This window comes from Macrotis lagotis, chromosome X (genome assembly GCF_037893015.1).
Source record: "Macrotis lagotis isolate mMagLag1 chromosome X, bilby.v1.9.chrom.fasta, whole genome shotgun sequence".
Lineage (NCBI taxonomy): Eukaryota > Metazoa > Chordata > Mammalia > Peramelemorphia > Peramelidae > Macrotis > Macrotis lagotis.
This window is the reverse complement of record NC_133666.1, coordinates 557226042-557249599: the sequence shown is the minus strand read 5'-3', so window position 1 is coordinate 557249599 and position 23558 is coordinate 557226042. Positions and strand designations below refer to the sequence as shown.

The 23558-nt window shown below is 36.1% G+C and overlaps 1 protein-coding gene across 3 annotated transcripts in view; it reads left to right on the top strand.

Moving 5' to 3' along the window:
* The window catches only part of NCALD (neurocalcin delta), a 534430-nt gene that overhangs the window by 308307 nt on the left and 202565 nt on the right, over positions 1-23558 (top strand). For 2 of the 3 annotated variants that reach the window (XM_074200735.1, XM_074200738.1), the window contains one exon: positions 3423-3503. The exons of the other annotated variant lie outside the window; for it this stretch is intronic. The gene's annotated coding sequence lies outside the window, so the exon portion shown is untranslated. The remainder of the gene's footprint in view (positions 1-3422; positions 3504-23558) is intronic. 3 annotated transcript variants of the gene reach the window in all.

Below are 23558 nucleotides of genomic sequence, written 5' to 3'. Positions count from 1 at the left end.
TCCTAGAAAGGCCTAGGTGGGTTTCATGACTGCAGCATCATTTGGCCTAAATGGTTCAGAACATTTCACTCAACAAACATTTATTAAATACCCATTACTATGTGAGGAGCATCATGGTGTAGAAGTTAGAAACTTAGCCTTAGTATCAGGACACACTTAGGTTAAAGTCTCACCCATTACTTTTTTAAATTCAGTCATTTTTTATTGTTGATAATTAGATCAAATTCTTTTGTATGAGTCTGAGTCATGCTTAAAGGACTATTCTTTGCTTCATTTATTTATTTTTAAAAATTATATAAATATTTTATTTATTTTCCACTTACACACAGTGGTAGTTTCTACTAATCATTTTTTCAAGGTTTTGAATTTTATAATGATTTTTTCTCCCCTTCCCTCCCTTCCCTCTCACCTTCCCCCCAACAGAAGGCACTTTGATATAGTCTTTACATTTGCTTCCATAATACACATAGCTCCAAACTGAATGTGTAGAGAGAAGAAACAGATCCAAAAGGGAAAAAAGAAAGCATTAGAGATAGCAAAATTACAAAATACATAAGAGAACTTTTAAAAGTTGAAGATAACAATCTCTGGTCTTTCTTTAAACTCCACAGTTCCTTCTCTGGATGGTATTCTCTATCACTGATCCCCTAAAATTGTCTCTGTTTATTGCACTGATGGAGTGAGCAAGTCCATTGAAGTTGATCATCCCCCCATATTGTTGTTAAGGTATATAATGTTCTTCTGGTTCTGTTCATCTTACTCAGCATCAATTCAAGCTTTACAGGCTTAAAAAACCATTGTTTTAGTTTCACAAGGAAATAGATTGCTGAGTTGTCCAAAGGGAGATAGAGATAAAAATGAAATCTGTGATTTCATTGACAGAGGAAGCTCCTATAGGTGAGCCATCTCTTGGCCACTGCAAGTGGACACCAACTCTGAAACATAGTCTCAGATTTGCCTAGAGCACTGAGAGGTTAAATGATTTTTCTTGTGTAAGTCAGTAAGTCAACATCATATTAAGTGTTTATCAAATGCCTGCTAGGTAGCACAGCTCTGAGCTCTGAGCCTGGAATCAGGAAGATTCATCTACCCAAGTTCAAATATGACTTTAGACACTTTCTAGATGTATGACCCTTGAACAAGTCATTTAATCCTGTTTGCCTATGTTTTTTTTTCATTTGTTAAATGTACTGAAGAAGGAAATGACAAGCTACTCTAGTATCTTTGCCAAGAAAATCATAAATCGGGTTACAAAGAATTGGGTATGACCGAAAATGACATATGAGCTAGGTGTCATATTAACCAAAAAGAAATACAGTTCTTTACCTCAAGGAGCTTACATTCTAATAGGGTAAAATGAAACATAAAATGGTACTTAAAGAACAGGGAGTAGGAGGGAGATACCTGAGTTGAGTCAAATTCATTAAATCCAAAGAATGAAAAATCATTGACTTGGAACCCTTCCTCAAAACGGAGAGTCTTAAAAGAACTCATCAGTGGCACAGGGCCCCACAGGAGCAGAACCAGTATGTTTCTGAGATGGAACTTGAGCCCAAGTCTTCCTGGTGTCAAGGCCAGCTCTTGAGCCATATCTCACTGGGTAGGGGAAAGACAATAAATCAAGTAAGTGTGGCTAGCACCCTTGGTTCATGTGATCAATGACAAAAGCATGATATTAAAACATGCATCTCCTGAGATAAAGAATACAGATAACCCAACCTTTGACTTCTCTACTGTTTGTGAAAATAAGCTCCACTGAGTTCAGCACAGTCAGACTGAAAAGTTTTTAGACTTCCTTCTCCCACTTCTCTCCTCCATGAAAGAACCAATCTAATTTTTACTGTAACATGATTTTTTTTCTCCTTTCTGTATCTTCAGCTAGGTAATTTGATGGAGTTGATCTTTATATGTCTTTGCAAATTCACAAACACACACACACACACAAACTCCAAATAATTGGGATTAATAGATGTAGGTCTCCAGGAAGAAATTTTACCCTGGGGAAAATGAATACTTATTAGTCTTCAATGAGATTTTATTCAACAGTTCCAAGACTGCCTTCACATGAGGCCTCTTATTCACCTCCCCAAGTGCGTGTACTTTTCTCTCACACTTTATGATTGTTTTTTAAATTTTGTGTATATTTACTTACTAGACAGAGAGCTGGCATCAGGGCTAAGAAGACTCAATTTCCAGTGCTTCCTCAGATACATGGTGACTGTATGATTCTGGAAAAATCACTTAACCTTTCAATGACCTAGGCAGGTCACTTAAAAGTTTCTAGCTGCAAGTGGTAAAGAAACTGTTCATACTAGGAAGGTCTTCGTACTTGCCAAATCACAGACTGTCTCCAGCCCTATATATTAGTATAGTAATAGATAATAATTATTTACAGTTAGTGGATAGAACACTAGGCCAGGAGTAAGGAAAACTTGAGTTCAAATTTGGCCTCAGATACTTACTAGCTGTGTCACCCTGGGCAAGTCACATAACCCTATTTGCTGCAGTTTCTCAACTGTAAAATGCGCTGCAGAGGAAATGGAAAACTACTCCAGTAATTTTGCCAAGAAAATCCCAAATGGGGTCCCGAAGAGTCAAACATGATAAAAAATAAGACTGAACAGCAACAACAATATCAATATAGTCCTCTATGGTTAAGAAATTGCTTTGCATATTTTATTTTATTTTCTCTTCACAGTTACCTTATGAGATAGGTGCTATTGCCATCCCCATTTAACAAGTGAGGAAAATGAGGCAGGTACAGGTTAAATGACTTGTGGAGGGTCACACAGTTAGTAAATATCTGAGGAGGGATTCAAAGTCAGGTCTTCTAACACCCTGTCCACTATACATCAAACTGCCTTTTTGAAGTTGAATGTTGTCATACCCGATAGAATATAACCTCCTCAGGGTCAGAGTGTTTCATTTTTGTCTTTTTATTCCCAAACATACCACAGTGCCCAATACTTGGTGCAGTCACTAATATCTCCTTCCCCTCTCCTTAACTCTAATCAATCAATTTATTGTTTGATTGCTAAGATAATAGGGGGAAGAAGAGGTACTAGTGATTAATATGCCATTCCTATCATCTAAGGACTTCTTGGCATTTGTCTATTGGGTATTAAACCTTGCAAATCATTTTGAAATTAAGTTCTCACTCATTTGACAGATCCGTGCCCATTAATCTCTCACAGAAAATTTATTCTAGATCACTTTGAACTAAAAAGTTAACTCTACTAATGTGTGTGTGTGTGTGTGTGTGTGTGTGTGTGTGTGTGTGTGTGTGCTTTTTATAGGTATATTTCCTGTTTCCTGTTTGTAGAGTTAGGGGTAAAAAATTATCACTCAGCTCATCTTCTTGTTTCTCTGTCAAATGATTTTATAGAAAAATATTCATTGATGATGAGTGATCTTGATTGCAGGGCTGTCAAGCTGCCGGTTGTAAGATCTGCTCTGACACTAGAGAAATCTTTGCCTGCTGTGGATCTCTGGACCCTGATCTTGTGAGTTTTCATTTTTTAGAAATCTCCTTTAAAACCATCAGTTAAGAAAAAAAAAACCTTTTCAGCCTTCAAAATCCAAACATGCTGGATTCTCACCATTTGTCTGGTTAGGGTGGGCTTTGTTTATGGATGTTTGGGGCAGGAGAAACTTTGCTTTATTTGATGTTTTGATATTGGGCTTCAATTTCCATTTTCAATCTTTGGGTATAAAGAACATATGTGCCAGAAAGTGTCTCTCTCTTTACTGCCACTCCTGAAATATCTTTCTAGGATCATGTCTTCTCCACAAGGGTTTGGCAATGTATTAGCAGCCATAATGGATATATTTGTGGGATCCTTTGACTATAGCAATGGTTCTTAACCTAGGGTCATGAACTTTTAAAAATATATTTTGATAACTGAATATTCAATATAATTGATTTACTTTGTATTCCTATATTTTTTATTTTAAGTGTAAATAACACTTCACTGGACTGCAAAAAAATAGCATGCTCCCCCCCCCCCCCGAAAAAGATTAAGAAGCTTTGCTGACTGGTTACTTGGAAGTGGTCAGAGGTCTAACTCCCTACTTTCCGATCTTTGCACTTAGTACAAAAAAACTAAAAGGAGATAGCTACAACTTTTCACTTTCTTCTCTTTCCAGCAATATTCCATTCTCTATTATTTACTGTTTCCTTAAGAAGAAACTCACATTCTAAGGTAGGACATGACCCTTATTGGCAAAGATACTGGAGTGATTTGCTGTTTTCTTCTCCTGCAGATTAAGGCAAACAGAGGTTAAGTGACTTGCCCAGGATCTCCCTAGTTAGTATGTGTATAAGGCTAGAGGTCTATGATTCTAGGCCCCAACCACTATCTACTGAGTAACCTAGCTGCCTCTAAGGGAAAAGACAACTTGTAAATAATAGATTCATACATGATATATGGTAAAGTAATCTGAGAGGGGAAGGACTAGCAGCTAGGGGAAAAGGAAGAACCTCCTGTGGAAGTTGGGATTGGACTTAAGTCTTAAAGGAATGAAATGAGCATTTTAAATAAGAGTATTAATTGAGAGAGATAGTTGACCGACCAGGGTAGAGAGATGCTCTAACCCTTAATATCATTTTACCTTTTTAGGTACAATTTTAGGGTCATGTCTTATCTTAGGAAATAGTAAAATGATTGTCCTAATATTTAACAGGTAAGACTTGTGGTACTTGTGACAAAAAAAATATTGCTAAAAATGAACATGGACAAGAACCAAATGATACATTTCTTGTTGTGTTGGCATCTATAGGACAGAAAGAAAATCAATAGAAAAGGAAACTTTTATGGTTCAGCTTTTCTTCTTCCTATTCTTCCTGGCTATGTCTTTGGGTCTTCATTAAACATTTATTTAGTGAACCATTTAGATCTTCCTCGATGTAAGGTGAAAATGAAACATCTTTGATGCTAATTTTGGAAGCTAGGTATTTGGCAGGAAACCTATTTCAAAGTTATTAAGCACTTGGATTTACAAAATCTATCAGTTGACGGACTGGTTCTGATAATGTAATTACACAAAACATTGGTCCCTCTCCTGAAGGTCTATATCAACTATGAGCTTAATAAGAAAGATAGATGGATTATAGTTCAGAGGTGAACTGAGCTGAGCTGTAATTAGGAAGAATCACATTTTAATAAAAACAATCAGCAAAGCATTTATTAAGTGCCTATTCCATACCAGGCCCTAGGAGTTAAAAATACCAAAGTAAAAATGAAAAATGGTACCTGGAAGGATAGACAACATATATGTAAGTAAATATGAACAAGATATATACAGATAATTTGGGGAAGACTGGGGTAAGACGTAGGCCAATCAAGAAAGATTCATGTCTGTGACATTTAAACTGGTCTTTGCATGAAACTAGACATCCCAAAAATCAGAGGTGAGGAGCATGTGAAGATGTTTAATCCAGAAATAACTAAACTAGGAAACTGTGAGTGCCCCAAGAGTTTTTGGTCTTATCTGACCCTTTGTGTCTCCTTTAGTGCCTCCAACAGTGTGTTGAACACAAGCGGTGTTTAATAAATGATTACCATTATTCAAATAGTGTTCAGGTGTATTTTCATTCTTTTAAATCTTGTTTCTTAATATATTTGGGTTTTTTGGGTTTGTTTATTTGTTTGGATTTTTATTTTGCTTATCCCTATCATGGAAGCTACATTGAGCCTAAAAAGCAAGTTCCCTTCCACTTATTTCCTTTCCATATTTGAACTGGGTTATATATTTTGCCAAAGCCCAGTTTGTTGAATGGCCTTGCTCCTACCAACTGGTCCATTAGATTAAGTAACAAGGGAGATGACAGAGATGGTGGGGGGTTGAGGTCCACAAGATATACAAGGGCAGCTACATTTAGGATCTAGATATACTAAATTTAAATTATTTATAGGGATATCTGGAGCCAGCTTGAACTTATACATGAAAGTCACTTGTTAAATTTTCAGTGTGAGCATTTATAAGTCAGAAATTAGCAAATGCTAGAAATTAGGACTTGCTATTTTTGTTTTGTTGGTTGTCTAGATTGAACAAAATGAAAGAAAAAATATTAATAGTTTAGATTAAACTTAAAAGTGTATCCTGATTTTCAGAAAGCCAGTAGTTAAATTTACCAACACACTTCTTGGCTAGATGGGACCTTAGAGCTCATTAATCTAACACCTTCATTTCACAAATGGACAAAGACTTAGGAAGGCTAAAAAGCTTGCCTGGGATCACGTAGGAAGCAAGTGATAGAACTGGGATTCAAAACCAGATCTTCTGGCTCAAAGCCACAACTCTTGAAACTTTATGGGGTCGTCTCTCTATGACAGCAATTATAAAAGGAGAAAGAATCCATTACTGACTCTCATGGATGGATCAGGAGGTGCTGTCACATGTAGGAGGATTTTGATATTAAAGCAACTTTTTGTTGTTGTTACTGAGTTGTTTTAATCATGTGACTATTTGTGATTTGGGGTTTTCTTGGCAGAGATACTGGAGTGGTTTGCCATTTCCTTCTCCAGTTCATTTTACAGATGAGGAGCTGAGGTAATAGGGCTAAGTGACTTGCCTAGGTTTACATAGCTAGTAAGCATCTGAGGCTGGACTTGAATTCAGGTCTTCCTAATGCTAGGTTTATACTCACGCCAGTAAAGTGGCCTAGGAGTGATCTTTGCTATGATCCTGTGGCTATTAAACTCTACCCTCTGGCAAGTTTCAAGAGCCAAGAAGGGCTCTTGTCCTCTTGTCCTCTAAAGGGCCAAGTAAACCAGGGCAATGGACTTCCCTTTGTAAAAGTTGTACACTCCAGCTGTCTACCTCACCTGATTTTTTTTGTTTGTTTTTTGTTTTTTTAGGTTTTTGCAAGGCAAATGGGGTTAAGTGGCTTGCCCAAGGCCACACAGCTAGGTAATTATTAATTATCTGAGACTGGATTTGAACCCAGCTACTCCTGACTCCAAGGCCGGTGCTTTATCCACTACACCACCTAGCTGCCCCCTCACCTGCTTTTTAATGGGGATCTTGGCTTTTCATCAAATCCTGTAGGATACTCCCCAAGGAAGAAACTCATACAGGGCAGAACTGAAGTTGTTCTGCTGCTAAGAATATTAGAGTCATTTAGAAAAGTAAGAGATAAAGTGATTTGACCAATGACACATAGTCAGTATGTGACAAAGGCAGTAAGTTTTTGGACCTGAGTCTTCTTGACTCACAGAGATTGGCTTTCTATCAATACTTTTTACCCTTTGAAATAGGAGGTATGAATATTAATATCCTCATTTTACAGTTAATGAAACCAAGGTCTGTGACTTTCTCAGACAGACATGAACAAATTTCAATTAGATAGGTAGATGGGTAGGTGGGGAAGCAGGGAGGGAGGTATTAGATGACTGCTTACTTAGCAATAGATGGAGAGATGGGCACAATGATAGTGAAATCAATCTAAGCAATGCATTTGGTGGGGAATGAAGAACTGTCTGACCTTCTGAGTCCTCTACAGATAGGAGCTTTGGGTGGTCTTAATTTTTCTAGTTCCAGCTTCCAGTCTTATAACCAGAAGGAAAGAGAAAACGGAGGGTTCTGATGAGGCATGAATACCACAGCTGATGCAATCTCTGTAATGATGAGTTTTCTGGTGATAAGTTTTTTTTCTAACAGGAGGAGTTAGTCAAAACCAAGTAACGCAGCTGGTAGGAAATGAAAATTTCCTTCCATAAAGAAGTCAGCTATAGAACTCCACACAGTCTCCTGCTTCTCTGGTTACTCTTTGTCTCTTCCCTGATTTCCTTGTCCTCTTCCTCTCAGACCATAAGTTTCAGTATTTATACTCAGTTATCTTTTTTTTTTAAATCTTTACTTTCATTCAGGTCTCACCAAATCTTGGACCATCTATTCAGAGGATTCCCAGTTCAGATTTCTACCTGAACCTCTCTTGAGTTCTCATATATATTTCCAGTGGTCTGTTCTCTGTCTCCAAGTATATGACTTGTTGGCACCTCAAACTCAACATATTGTGACTTTTCCATTTCTATCAATGGTGGTACCTTTAGCAGATAGGGAAAGGCAGGAGGATAATTAATTTCAGTATAAGTTGATTTCGGTTTTGGGTATGTTCAGTTTGAGGTACCAGCAAGACCCAGAGGATAGAAACCTCAAAGCCATCTTTGATTCCTTCTCACCTCAATTGCCACTTTTTATTGATTTTATTTCCTAATTGTCTTTGCTGGATATTCTTTTATTCCATTCCTAGTGCCACCATGTAAATATTTCTTTTTTTTTAAGGTTTCTTTGCAAGGCAAATGAGGTTAAAGTGGCTTGCCCAAGGCCACACAGCTAGGCAATCATTAAGTGTCTGAGACTGGATTTGAACCCAGGTACTCCTGACTCCAGGGCCAGTGCTTTATCCACTTCACCACCTAGCCATCCCCCCATGTAAATAATTCTAAAGCATAGCTCCAGTAATGTCATTTTCCCTCATCAAAAATTCCCAGTGGTTCTTTTTTGAATAAATATCCAAACTCCATAGCATGTCAATCAGAGCAGCTTCCTAAATTACAGATGGATTGAGATCTATTGTCTGGAGAGAGTTAACACTTCTAAACCGCTAAAATCATAAATCCTTTGTGCATTTTTAACATAAAGATCACTAGACAATAAGGACTTCATGACAGCAAATGATCACAGATTTAAGGCAGTAAAAACCTTAGAGATCATGTTATCCAGGGAATCATAGTATTTTCTAGTGTAACAGACCCCTTTGACAGTCCAGTGAACCCAGTGGACCCCTTCCCAAAATAATGTTTCTAAATGCATAAAATAAACTATATAGGATGACATAGGAAATTATGTTGAAACAGAATTGCTAATAGTAAAACTTGGGCCCCGAGTAAAGAACTTTTGATCTAATACAGTACACTAATTTTATCAGTGAGGAAATGGAATCATATCAATATAAACTGATTTTTCTGCAAGGTAAGACCAGGGAATATGTAGAAGAATTGGGTTTTGAACCTTGAGAATCTGAATCCAAATTCAGTACCACATTGCCTTGGTTATTCAGTTTAGATACTACACTGACAACCTTCAAAATATCTTTGTAGGTTGCTTTAACCAAATAGAATCAATAAATGGCAAATCTATTTGTGATGGGGCCTCTCAGAATTCAGATAGGTTTCCTTTAACCCATACTCCAGTCCTTTCCAAAAATGGTAGGGCTATCTCAGTTTGCCTTTGGCAGAGCCCAACAGTGTCTCCATGCCATTATGAATCAATAGAATAAATCTTTCAGTTTTATTATTTTAAAAAACTCAAGAAATCAAAATTAACAGTCTATTTAGTATTATTTTTTTTATCCACACTGTGTAGCAGAGCTCAGGGCCCTAAACATTTGGCTTGAGGATGGTGGCAAGAGCAACATCAATCATTCAATAAGCAATTAAGTATCTACTATGTGTTAGTCATTGTTAAGCTCTAGAGATACAAAGAAAGGCAAAAATCAGTCCTTACCATCAAGGAGCTTATGGTATAATAGGAGAGACAACAGAGATAGACAGAAGGAGAAGTAAATATTTATATGCTTGCTATGTTACAATTATCATGCTAAATGCTTTACAATTATTCTTATTTGACCCTCAAAACAACCCTGGGAGATAATGCTATAGATGAGGAAACCAAGGCAAATGGAGATTAAGCAATTTGCCCAAGGACTCACATTTAGTAAATATGTGAGGCCATATTTGAGCTCAGGTCTTCTGGTTTCCAGGTGTAGAGAAGGAAAGAAAGGGGGAAAAAAAGAGAGACAGAGACAGACAAAGACAGAGACAGAGACAGTGATATACAGAGAGATAGAGACAGAAACAGAGGCACAGAGAGACAGAGATAGTGACAGAGACAGAGGAAGATAAACAGCAAGCTGAATGGATAGATAGATAGGAAGAGAGAGACAGATGGATAGATGGATATGAAGATAAACATTTAAAGAAATGAACAGATGGATAGGTGGATAGATAGATAGCAGATAGATGGATAGACAAATAGACAGATAGATAGATAGATAGATAGATAGATAGATAGATAGATAGATAGATGGATGGATGGATGGATGGATAGGAAGACAGACAGGATAGACAGGCAGGCAGGCAGACAGAGTCAAACAGAATAGATAGGTGGGAAGAAAGTAATCTTCAAGGAAGCTGCTTTAAAAGCCAGGAGGGTGGGAAATGGGAGTGGGTGGGCAGTAAAAACTTCTGCAGAAGGTAACACTTGAACAGGGTCATGAAGGAAGCTGATTATTCTAAGAGGTAGAGGTTAGAAAGGCATGGAGAACAGTCAGTACAAAGGCACAGAGATGGTAATTTGGTGTGATTTAGTGCTGGGACCGCTGTTTTTTGTTTTTGTTTTTGTTTTTTGTAAAGACTGCCCATGAATACTTCTCCTCATTCTAGGAATTGTTGACCCCAGATTATATACAGCTGAGAGTCTTTTGCAAAAAAGTAAACTTTAATAGATATAAGGAAATTGGTGTGAGTTGTATTTTAAAAGACATTTTAAAAGATGCATTTTCTTTAGCTATTGTTTAGAATATATATATTTAATTGTAAAAGAATATATTCAGAGTCAGATATGACTACAGTTCTGAATATAATCTATGAGAAAAATGTGTTTTTGAAAGATGTAAATGTTCTTTGTTGGAATGTACTAAACATTTTTTTCTCTTGTGTATAAATTCTGAATTCTAAATCACATTGATCTATAAAGTTTTTCTTTAATCCCTTTGATTTTTTTTCCTTTATAACTTTGGAAATGTATATTTTAGACTTTGGACATTTTGGAATGCTCCACATCTATGCCCAAATATGAGAAATGTGATGGTCCAGACTCTGACAAATATGCATTGCTATTCTAAGGATTCCAAAGGGATAGTATTTAAGTTCTGGTATAAATTGCTTTTATTTTGTAAATGGAAAAATAAATGAATGCATTTCTATATAATCTCTGCCCCCTAAAATCTTTAACAGTCTCTGAAATTCAGAGTAATAAAATATCATAATAAAAATGTTCATCTTCCTGGTTTTTCTGGAATGAAGAGATAGTCTGAAATCTTTGAAATGATTATGTATCTCTCTTAGAAAGTGGAATTTGATGTGGTAAATACAATGTTATCTACAACAGGAGCATCTGGAGGTCCTTATTGACTAGATACTGTAGAAAATATTTCAAGTATTCAAAAGGTTAGCAAAGTGTCTAGCACATTAGTGAGCATTTTTATTTGTTTTTTAAATATTTTTTTCTGCCAAGGGCCATTAGGATATTTAAAATATCATTCATGGGTCAAATAAAATTATCTACTTAAAAGTTTAACCTGCCATATTTGGTCAAACATTTAATAATTCACTCTTTAAAAACGAATGGATTTATTGAATTTCAAGTCCTGACTGCAGTTACCTTGGCAGCACCAGATCCAATGATTTCAAGGGCCTTTTATGGTCCAGGGCCTGGATGTTCCCTGCCCCCTGGTCTAGATGTAATTTCTCTTCTCTTTGGACTGTACATTGGATATCCTCCATGACAAGCAAAACACTTCTCTGGATTTAGATAGCATACTCTGTGTATTTGTGTGTGTGTGTGTGTGTGTGTGTGTGTGTGTATGTGTGTGTGTGTGTGTCAGAGACAGAGACAGAGACAGAGAGACAGAGAGACAGGAAAACACATTCACACCTATACACACATACACAGAAGTGTTTTGTATATTAATTCCTGGGTCCAGTTTTTGTTTACTTAAGTGTTTATCTCAGAGGAAACTATACTTGAATAAACACAAAATTCATATTAGGCTCATATCAGAACACAAATTACTGAATATTGGGGATATGTATTTCAGGTAATCTTATGTGATCTTTACATATTCTTGGGATATATCTTGATAGGAAAGGGTCTTTGTCTGTGTATATGTGGTAGCCCTGGTAGAATGTGAGCTTCTTGAGGGTAAGGATTGTCTCACTTTAATATTGTATTCCTAACACTTAGTGCAGCTTCTAGCATGTAACAATCATTTGATAAATGTTTGTTGATTAGAGACAACAAGGTGGATAGAGAACTGGATTTGGACACAAGAAGACCTGAGTTCAAATTTGTTTTCAGATACTTACTAGTAGTGTGATCCTCTGTCTGCCTTAGTTTTCACAACTATAGAATGAAGATATTAATAGAACCTGCCTCTTGGGTTGTCATAAGCATAAAGAGATAATATTTGTATGGTATTTTGCAAACCTTAAAGTGCTATACAAATTCTAGCTATCATCATCATCTTAGTTATCATTAAACTATTGTTTAAACCATAGGAAACTAGCAATCAGTGCAGACTCAGAATTGGAAAACATACTTGAGCCCACCTAGGCAAGTATACCTGAACAAGAATTCTTTCTACAGTATTCTCAGTAAGTCATCAAGACAACCTTTGTTTGGAGAGCTCCATTGAGAGAGAATCACTACATTCCAAGAGAGCTCATTTCTCTTCTGGGTTGCTCTGATTATTAAGAGATTATTACTAGATTAGGAGAACTCTGCCTCTATGCATCTTCTGCACACTGATTCTAGTTATGTCTTATGGGACATAGGAAAAGTCTAATCCCTTTTCTAACAATCATTTGTTCTCTCAATGAGCTTTTTTAAATAAAATATTGTATTTTAAAAACATTTAAAACTTTTTAATTTAATTTATTTATTTACTTTAAATTTTAGAAAGGTTTTAATTTATTTTGAGTTTCACAATTTTTTCTCCAATCTCGCTTCCCTCCCCTCACCCCCCACAGAAGGCAGTTTGCTAGTCTTTACCTCATTCCCATAGTATGCATTGATCTAAGCTCAATGTGATGAGAGAGAAATATAGAAGAATTACATAAAAAGACAACATTTTTTAAAAATTAAAGGTAATAGTCTTTGGTCTTTGTTCAAACTCCACAATTCTTTCTCAGGATACAGATGGCATTCTCTGTCACAGACACCCCCCAAATTGTGCCTGACTGTTGCCCTGTTGGTATGAACAAGTCCATTAAGTTTGATCATCACTCCCATGTTGCTGTTAGGGTGCACAATGTTCTTCTGGTTCTGCTCATCTCACTCAGCATCAGTTCATGCAAATCCTTCCAGTCTCCCCTGAATTCCCATCCCTCCTGGCTTCCAATAGAACAATAGTGTTCCATGACATACATATGCCACAGTTTATTAAGCCATTCCCCAATTGATGGACATTCCCTCAGTCTCCATTTCTTTGTCACCACATACAGAGCTGCTATGAACATTTTTCTACAGGTGATGTTTTTACCCTTTTTCATAATCTCTTCAGGGTATAGACCCAGTAGTGGTATTGCTGGATCAAAGGGTATGCACATTTTTATCACCCTTTGGACATAATTCCAAATTGCTTTTAATTTAATATGTAAACTTAATTTATATCTTTTTCTATATATTAATTTGATTAATAAAAGCAATTAAAATATTTAAAGACAATAAGGTAAAAGTGCTGTATATGCTAGATACTTTGAATACTTGAAAACAACTGTTAGTTCTCTACCTTTTCCCCACACTACTTGAGACCTCCACCATGTCTTTTCAGGCTAACAATCTCTAGTTCCTTCAGCTAATTCTCATATGAGCTGCTCTTCCAGTTCTCATTATTCTGCTCTTCCTGTTTTGGACACTTTCCAATGCATCATTGTATTTTCTAAAATGTATCATCCCAAACTGAACAAAATAATCAATCACAGTAATAAACTCTGAACACTCCAGTGAACTCATGATCTCATTAATGTGGGTATTCCTTCCAGCAATACAGATGTCACCATTCTTGCCTGACTGTGGCTTTTTCATGCCCTCCCATAAATTCACTTTGGTATAGTCCACTGAAAATGCTAGGAACCTCTCTCAAGACACCCTTATGCTCTGAATAAACTAGTGGAGAATACAGTCTGTCCATTGTTCTCACCAACTTGACCAATATCTTCTAATCACACACTCTCTTGATGGCAGAAATATTGTGGGGCTTCTTCCCAATTTCTTTTTTATTTTTTTAATGAAATGCAACCTGCTCAGGTGGATGCTTCAATGTATTTATTCCATCATTTCTCCCATGATTGACAAAGGGTTTGTTTCTAGTTTTTCCACTGTTAAAAGTCAAATCATTGTAAATATGATCCCATTTCTTGCTTCTGATGTTAGGCTTCTGAGAGAAGGGTGTTGAGTCAGAATGATCATTTCTATATTTTCCAGATGCATCTGATGTAAGATGAATGATGGAAGTGTTTTTAATTTAATCCTTGAGCAAACTGTAAGCAATGACTCACCAAACTTTTGCTTTGACCTTGTATTGAGAACATACTCAATTTTAGGCTTACAGCTCTCCATATATCCACCTAGGCTCAAATCTGGCCCTAGAGACTTTCTAATTGTGTGACCCTAGACAAATCACTTTATCTCTGTCTACCTCAGTTTCCTCATCTGCAATCAGATTTGCATAATGCAAATGCAATCAGATTTGTACAGTCTTTAAGCATCTAGTAGACATTTAATAAATGCTTGATTTTTTTATCCACATAATTCTATAAATCTTCAAATCTAAGTGAAAATAGCACAAAGCAGAATTAGATAGCATGCAGTTCTTTTTTTTTTGGAGGGGGCATAATTAGAAGGGGTCAGTACCTATAAATGTGTCAGAATGAAGCACTTCTGGTGTGAAAAATTCTAATACCAATTCCCTTCAGACATATTCTTAAAACATTAAGTGAGGGGGCACCAAAAGATTAAATAAACTGTCCATTGTCCCACAGCTATTGTGTATCAGATACAGAACTAGAACTCAGGAGATTCTGTCCCTAAGAATAGACTTCTCTGTCTTCAGCTTCTCCACACAATCTTTAGCCCTTCTAATTTAAATATTGTGGCCAACCGAGTGATTTGTTTACCTAGAGGTTTTATATCAAAGAGACTTGAGAATTCAGCTTTCAAAAATAATTTCTCCATAGCAGAGGAATTTAAAATATCACTCAGCTAAGCCAAAAATTATTTTTGTTAAAGATACACTTCTGGGGCCTTTAACTTTTCAGAAGAGAATGATTAAAGCATCTGCAAAAATTAATCGCCTCATAGTGGAACAGAGACACTTAAATGAAGCAGGCTTAACGAGTCCCATCCTTGCTTTAGAGGAGAAAGAAAACATCACGGAGACAAAAGTATTGCTCTTGGGTCTCTGATGTCAGTGCTTAACATTTTCAAGTAAATTCTCACAATGTATATTAGTCTTTCTACTAATATCTGTGGTTTTATCAGGAGTTTCAGGAAATGGGAAGAACATATTCCTTCTGTCACTTTAGTGCTGAGAAATGGCATTTTAAAATTACTTTAATCATGCATGATTAGATCTTCTAAAAAGGGCTCTTATTATATTGTCATATTTAGGAATACTTAGAATCCTTTCTTTTAAGTTTACCTAGACTTGAAAGTAATATTTGACAGCACTGAGATAATTATTTTTAAAAAACCTCTTTTTTTGTGTTCGTTTCCGATTGCAACAAAAACTCTCAAGTGTCACATCTCAGCAGGCAGGTACAAGTGTGTGAGTAACAAGATTGTCACCTAATTCACTTTCAAATAGATACCCTTCCCAGCAATATCTGCTGAAGTGAAAGCTTGTTTCTTCTTAGCTTCCATGAAAATTGATCAGAACAAGATCTTTTTGCCCTTGGCCTGATTAGTAATTTTTATGTCAATAGGTTTCCTGTGCATAGGATGATACCAAAAGGGAGCAAAATTATGGGAGGACCTCAAAGGTCTATCTCATCCAACTCCTCTCATTTTACAGATGGGGAAACTAAGGCCCAGAAAAGATAAATGATGTTCACATCAATTCTATCATTTTTCTTTTTTAAAAAATTAATTTATTTAAGGCAATGAGGTTAAATGACTTGCCCACAGTCACACAGTTAGGCAATCATTATGTTTCCGAGTTTAGATTTGAACCCAGGTCTTCCTAACTCCAGGAATACTGTTCTATCCATTTTGCTACCTAGTTGCCCCAATTTTATCATTTTTCATTTGTGTCCAATGCTTCATGACACCCCCCCCCAATTGGGGTATTCTTGGCAGAGATACTAGAATGGTTTGCCATTTCCTTCTCCCACACATTTTACAGATGAGGAAATCAAGCAAACAGAGGTATGTGCCCAGGGTCGTGTACCTAATAATGTGAATTTAAGAAGATGAATCTTCCTGACTGGCCCTGGTCCTGGTCCTCAAGGCACTGCACCACCTAGATGCTGCCAATATCTTAGAGTTGTAAATGTCAGAGATTTGAACCCAGCTCTTCTAAACATGGAAGCCAAGCCTCTAATCACTGCCCATCGATAATGTTGTTGACTCTTGTCAAAATGTATAAAACATTTTAACATACTCCATCAAGAATAATGGGACCACTTCCTTTGGTTCCTAACATCCCAATTCCTTGGTTGATAAGAGTCAAAATCAGTTCCCTGAATTTTACAAATGAGAAAATGAAGGTTCTTGGAGGTTAAGTAACTTGACTATGAAAACACTGGAAAGTGACAGATGGGATTTGAATTCGGGTCTTTGAAGTCTCTATATCTCAAATACTCACTTTAGAAGTAGTGGTTTTTCTACTGCCCTACATTTCTTTCTCATCACTGGATCATTCATTCAGATGATGAGATCATATATCCCTTTGAGTATTTAACACTTTGGTCACTTAACCCCAGATCATATCAGAAAACAAATTGCAAAAAAATGAAGCTAAAAAAGCTTTTGAGCCTGCTAAATTGCCATGTGAATCCAAGAGTTATGGTGTGGTAAAATATACATATATATTTTATATACCATATATATGTGTATTATACACACACACACACACACATACACACACACACACACATATATATTATATATGGTAAATATATATTTGGAAGAATGTAAACTTTGTGAGGGCAGGAATTACTTTATATTTGTCTTTGTAGTCAGTCAGTAAACAATTATTAAGTGTCTACTCTGTGAAAGGAACTGTGCTAAGATGGGGATGCAAAGGCAAAAGACAGTCTTTGCTCTCCAGGAGCTCACATCACTTAGACCAGGTGTCTGGAAGAGTGGGTAAAGGATGTGTTGAGAAATTTGTTTCCAGCATCACATAGTACTTTGATACTAAGAATGATCTCTGTCCTCCTATAAATCCAAGACAGGGAATCCATACTATGTTTAATACTTTTGAAATTCCAGAGGAGAATTAGTTTTTCCTTCCCTAGATTGTAATAGATTGTTAGCCTCTTGAAGGCAGGGTCTATCTTTTATCTCTTTTTGCATATCCCACACTTGGCACATAATAGGTGCTTAATAAATGTATATTGATTAATTGAAATATAACCAGCCCATCTTTTTTCCAGCCATATGAAATATTTAATGGGACTGCTGACATATTTCACCTTCACCTCATCTCTGTATTGACTAAGTAAGTCCCTCAAAGTCTATGTCTTCAAATAAGATAATCTAGCTCTTGTCCTCATTCATCTGTTAGATAGTTATCTTCTTTTCTTAAAAATTCTTAGTAGTCATAGGTAATATTTCCCTTGGTACAGCTAGCACCTACTATAGGACCAAAAGCTCTGTGACCTTAAAAGATTAAGCCCCAAACTTCAAGCATCCGATCTTATGATTGCTCTTCAGTTGCCTATACTTAGAGAAAGAAACATAAACTGGAAACAATATAAAAGAAATATAAACTGCTCAGGGGGCAGGGACCAATGCTCAGGTTCATTTAGACAGTGATGTGTCGCTATGGAAGAGGGGAAGGAGGGTGATGGGAAGGAGGAGAGGTACCCCTCCCTCAAAGTTCCATCAAAACTTTTCAAAGGGAAAAAGAGAGTAAATATGGAAGTTGACTTTTCTTTTAGAATATATTGATTGTGCAGCTCTTCTTGCCTCAGTGTGAAATCCATATCTGAAATCTCCTGCTTCCATCCCAATGTCCTTCAGCACTGAACCATGAATCACTGAATCTATCTCCAGGGAGAACCTTTCAACATGTTTGCTCCATAGAAGATGCTTCATTCAACCTGTCTTTACATTTGTTTCTTGTAAATTAAGTTTTTTTATTGTGAACTTGACAATCGTAAGCAAAAATGTCAATATGCAAAGAACAGGAAGAGTCATATATTTTATGGAGCGCATACCTTGTAACACTTCTATAGAGCTCATCTGTAACTTAGGAGGCTTACTTCCCACAGACCATGCCCTTCAATATCATCCATTAGATTACCTTCAACTTCAGTTGTTTTTATTGATGTCATTATGTCTTTTACACCACAATCATTTCCTTTTAATTTTTTTAATCTTCACCTTTCTTCTCTATAACCTTCCTATGTATTGTCCCTCAAATATTTAAAAATGAAGTGGCAAAAGGCAGCTAGGTGGCAGAGGACAGAGAGAGCACTGGAGTCAGATAATTGGCTAGCTGTGTGACCTTAGGTGAGTCACTTAGCCCCAATGCCTTAAATAAATAAAAATTTAAATTATAAAAGTGAATTAACAATCTCATAAATTTGGGAGATCCTTCCAATAAACACAGCTGATAACAACCCATCCAAACCTCCTCAAGTTGGCCTATTGTCTCAATAATACCCTCATCAAAGATGCACAAGATCATATATGGATGATTCTGATAAAGATTTTTTTTTCTATTGATGGAAAAGTTAGCCTATAGTTGGTATTTTCTTGCTTGTCTTTTTTCAGTATTAACACAGTCCAAGAATTTTCTGCCTCTTTAAGATCTTACCCTTCTTCAGATATCTTCTTTATTAATCCTCAATTATCCTCAAAATTGTATCACTCCTACTTTTCTCTATACTTGGTCTGGTCTGACTGGTTTTCTCAATTTTGTCCTATTTGATGCAATGTCTAACATATTAATATACAACTGAGGAATTGTTGTGTTAAGGGCCAAGTGGAGTGGATCCATTATACTTGATGGAGTTCATTTAAATGTGTGGTTTTTTGCTAATATTTCCCTTTTTCTTTTGTTTGTCATCCTCCTATTTTATTCTATGGATCTTTGCTTAGTTGGATGCCTTTCCAGGCTTTCTTTAAATTGGTTTTACTCTTCACTGCTTCTCTCTACTTGAATTCATATTATGTTCTGGATTAGGCAAAGCATTTATTAAGTATTCACCATGAGTCAAGAATAGTGCTAAATTCTGAGAAAAATACAAACCAAAAGAAAATCCCTGACCTCAAGCAGTTTGCATTCTTTAGTGAAAAATGGGCTCTAGACTATTCCATGATTAAGACATTCCAATTTGTCTCCCATGCCTAAAATACTCCTCAACTCCTTCTACTGAGTTCCCCAGTTTTCTTTAAACTCCATCTTCTACTACAGGAAGCTTTTTCTAAATCTTTTTTTGTTCCAGAACTTATTCTGTTTTAATTATTTTCTATTTATCCTGCATATGACTTATTTATTTATTTTTTTGTTTACATGTTTTCATCCTCCATTAGATTGTAACCCCGCTCCCCCCAGAGTAAGGATTATCTTTTACCTCTTTTTTGTATTCCTAGCACTAGCATGGTGCCTAAAATATAGTAGGGGCTTAATACATGATTATTGATTTCTGGGGAAGAGCCAAGATGCTGGCATGAAACTCTAGCATGCTCCTAGAGCTTTTCCCAGCACAACTTTATTTGAAGTCTCTAAACTGACATAAAAATTACAGATCACACCAAAAAAAGAGCAAAACAATTTCTCAATTCAAGATATTGTGGAGGATGTTTAGTAAAGGCCTGTCTTTTGGGAGTAAAGGGGAAGTATAGCCCAGCATAGGTAGGAGAGTGGGAAAACTAGCAGGAAGCTCTGAGCCATAGTACAGCTTAGGTTTAGGCTCAGCAAGTCATCTAGATAGCAGGCCAGCAGGAAGGATCCTAACTCCAGATAAAGCTCAAGCCCTGGAAATGATGAGGCAACAGATTGGACTGGATTAGGAATTAAACCATTGCATAGGCAAAGCCTGGGCATAAGGGAGTCAACAAGCCTCTGCATAAGAAACACCTGGGCTACATAGGCAAGACCTTGGCAAGTGATAAGCGAGGGACTAGACCTGGCACAAAAAGCTTTGGACTCCCTGTACCTCAGGAGCAGAGTTCAATTATCAAAATGAGCTTTCAACTATGAAAACTCAAGAGTACTAACTATAGAAAGCTATCATTCCGATGATGATAAAAATGCCATCTCAGAAGAAGACAGCAGTGACAAATTGCCTACATATGAAACCTCAAAGGAGTTTATGAATTGGCTTCAAATCCAAAATCTCATGGAATAGCTCCAAAAGGATTTTTAAAAACCAAAGAAGAGAGGAAGAAGAAAAAAGGAAAAAAGAAACGAGAGCCATGTAGGAAAATTATGAAAAACTGACTGAAGAAATCAACTCCTTTAAAAATAAAAATGACCAACTAGAAAAAGAATATAACTCATCAAAAAAATAAAATTGACCAACTGGAAAAGGAATATCACTCAACACAAAATAAAATTAATCAACTAGAAAAGGAAAACAATTTCTTTAAAACTAAATTATTCAACTGAAAAAGGAAACACAAAAGCCCTAAAATAAAACCCTAAAAATTAGAATTGGACAAATGGAAACTAATGACTCTATGAGACACCATTAGACAAAACAAAAAGACTGAAAAAATAGTAGAAAATGTAAACAAACTTTTTAAGAAAAACAAATAACCTGGAAATTGATAATTTATGAATTATTGGTCTATCCCAAAGCATTGATCAAAAGAAAAAGAACCTGGAAAATATCTTCCAGGAAATTATCATAGAAAGCTGCTTTAATATTCTAGAATAAGAAGACAAAAATAGTCCTTGAAAGAATCCACAGATCACCTCCAGAAAGAGACCCTAGAATAAAAACATCAAGGAATTTTGTAGCCAAATTCCAGAATTCTCAGTTAAAGGAGAAAAAACTGCAAGCAACCAAAAAAGAACATTTTAAATACAAGGAACCACAATCAGAATTATAGAGGACTTATCAGTTTCAACATTAAAAGATCAGAGGTCCTAGAATATGATATTCTGAAGGACAAAGGACCTTGGAATATAGTAAGAATTAACTACTCTACGAAATTCGGCATTTTCTTTCAGGGAAAAAAGATGGAATATAGGACTTCCAGGATTTTCTGATAAAATGACCTGAACTGAGTAGAAAATTCTATCTTCAAATACAAGATTCAAGAGATGCTCAAATTTTGAATTATTTAAATAAATAATTCAGGGTTCAGTTCTATTTATTTGCACTCTCTATCTTCTTACAATTCAAGGGCAGGAGATATCTGACCTATGGGTCATTTAGTATGGTGCTGACATAGCAACTGAAGGCTGGACTTGAAATTCAATAAATCTAGGAACTTTATAGGAGTAAATAAATTAAATATTTGGCCAAATATAGCAGGTGAGTGTGGTTATAAATGTCCAAATGTATCTTGGCAGAAAAAAAGTTCCCACCTCTGCTCTATAAGTATTATTTATTTTATTTTATCTTTCCCAAATACATGCAAAGTTTTCTATATTTATCCTTTTTGCAGGTTTTGAGTTTCATATTTTTCTACCAATCTCTCTTCCCAAACAATTTTATATAGGTTATACATGTACAATCTTGTTTAACATATTTCCATATTGGTCACGTTGTGAAGAGAAATTATAACTAAGGGGGGGAAATAACTTGGAAAAAATCAAAAAAATAAAAAAAGAATATAGTATGCTTGCTCTGTATCTAGACTCCATAGTTTTTTCCTCTGGATGTGGATGTAATTTTCTATTAGAGACTCTCAGTAATTTTCCTTGATCATTGAGAGGAGCTTCGTCCATCAAGGTTGATCATCTCACAATGTTGCTGTAAATGTGTTTATTGTTTTCCTGGCTCTGCTCACTTCACTCAGCATCAGCATGCAAGTTTCTTGTTTTGTACACATTCTGATCCTACTTCTGATGAGTTGAGATCTGACAGTACACAGACAGCTCTCTCAGAAATGACTCCTCCCTTCATTAACATCTTTTTTTCTGACTATTAAAATAGAATCTTTTTCATTAATTAGGCAGTTAAGTTACACAGTGGATTCATTCATATTTAACTTCAGAAACTTACTTGCTGAGTGATCCTGGACAAGTCATTGAAATTTTTGTTTGCCTCAGGTTTCTTACCTATAACATGAGGATGATTTTTAATTGAACCTCACAGGGTTGTTGTGAGGATCAAATGAAATAAGATTGTAAAACACTTTGTAAATCTTAAAGCACTATAAAAATAGTTGATTATTATTGTTGTTGTTGTTGTTGTTGTTTTTATGGGCCTTTGTTTTGATGAGAAAAAAAAACTGCATGTTTTCCCAAAGAACATTCTACCTGTTCTTTTCTCTATACAAATAGCAACTGCCTTTAAAATCTGAATATAGCCACTTCACATATAACAACCCCAAAAGGGAATGGATTAGGGTTTGTTTATAGTCTGATGCAGGCTAAAAAATAACAGGAAGGAAAATAGATAAGAATAATGGTAACCATGGATTAGTCTTTCTTCCCCCACCCCAATTCTGATAAGAGAGAGGTAATAGATACAGGTGATAGATAATTTGGAAATATCATCTCAAAAATATGCTTAGCCTTGTACCAGGACGAGACCACCATTCTAGGATGTTTGAGACAGTTCCATTTTAAAATTAACATTGTGGTGGTTTTTTTAAATAAAATCATTATTTCATAAAAATTTTACATCAAGTGAGCAAAGAAATAAAGAGCATTGAATATAAACTTTCCCTTTGATTTTCCCCTTTCATCACACCACATTCTGCCTCCATGCATTATTTGTCATTTCTGGAGAGCCTGGGGAGACTCCCTAAGCTGTAATTAGTGATGACCCAATGTGGTTCCGGAAGCTCCTTTGTTTCTGGTTTCACTGGAACAGTGTACCGGTGTCTCTAAAAAGTAAAAACAGGAAGTATGGACTCCAGTAACTTGAGGAGGGGACTATTTGTTTGAGCTTTCATTTTTTTTTAAGTGAATGTCAGATTTTATTGCAGTTTTCCGGTGAGTGGGAGGACGGTTTCTAGGAATCTTTTATACTATTATCAAAACTAACAAAAATCCCACTGCCTAGGAAGGAGATATGCTAAAAAAAACTCATTATCTAGCTCATTATTCATTCATAGGTGGAGCAGGTGGTCCGGTTAGTTTGGCATACAACTATCTGGTGAACCTTCCCTGTCTTATTAGCTCACAAACTAGAGGGCTATAAGATTGTACAAGGACTTTAGTTACAATATCCCCATGAAAGAAGAAATATAACTGCTCTCATTCCCATTTTATAGATGAGGTAACTGAAGCTTAGAAAGGGATGTGATAGGCCCTTGTGAACCTGATAGCAAGCAGCTGGCCTAGAGTCTCAGAACTAGCTAGCTTGAGGTAGCTAAGTGGCTGATTCTTGGAGATAGGAAATCCTGAATTCAAATCC